Genomic DNA, 599 nt, shown 5'->3' on the forward strand with positions numbered 1-599 from the left:
GTTTCATCAGCCTTTATTACTGCCATGTTTGTATAGTTCTTCCTATGATTCATCCTTCACCAGCCTTTGCAATATTTATTTCCCTTTCCATCTACAAATGTCCCATACATTTCACAATTATTCAAAAAAGTATGCAACTATTCAATTAAGGTTATAAGAAAATCTCACATCTACATTGAAAAATATATTTACCTCTGTAATATACAAATTATTGAGAACAAGTGGAAGCACCAAATTAATATACTTAATCAAGATTTCAGCATACAATACATCTCATGAATACTACTTTCTGTTTTTAAAAAAGCTTTAAAGTTAAAAGAATAAACTCTTAAAATAATATAAAACTGATGATGGAATATACATCATGTATTTTGGAGAAAAAAAAAATCAGATTACAAGAGTATATTGTAAAATGAGCCAGTAATGCTAAATATATTCATGTAAGTTGTGAAGAGAAAGTTATCTAGAATGTAAATGGGAACTCTATCACACATAAAAATGAGAAGAAATATCTATATGTAATACCAAAAAATATTCATGGCACAAAACTCAACTCGCTTCTTTGAAACAAACTAACAAACACACTAATATTCATTGTG

At 27.5% G+C, this 599-nt stretch overlaps 1 protein-coding gene across 1 annotated transcript in view; it reads right to left on the minus strand.

The window, feature by feature from the left end:
* Positions 1–169: 169 nt before the first annotated feature.
* Positions 170–599, minus strand: part of LOC119594649 (ankyrin repeat family A protein 2-like) — a gene marked incomplete in the record, with an annotated part of 8059 nt that continues 7629 nt past the window's right edge. The window contains 1 exon segment of the mRNA XM_037943698.1: positions 170–572.

Source organism: Penaeus monodon, chromosome 34 (genome assembly GCF_015228065.2).
Source record: "Penaeus monodon isolate SGIC_2016 chromosome 34, NSTDA_Pmon_1, whole genome shotgun sequence".
Classification (NCBI taxonomy): Eukaryota; Metazoa; Arthropoda; class Malacostraca; order Decapoda; family Penaeidae; genus Penaeus; species Penaeus monodon.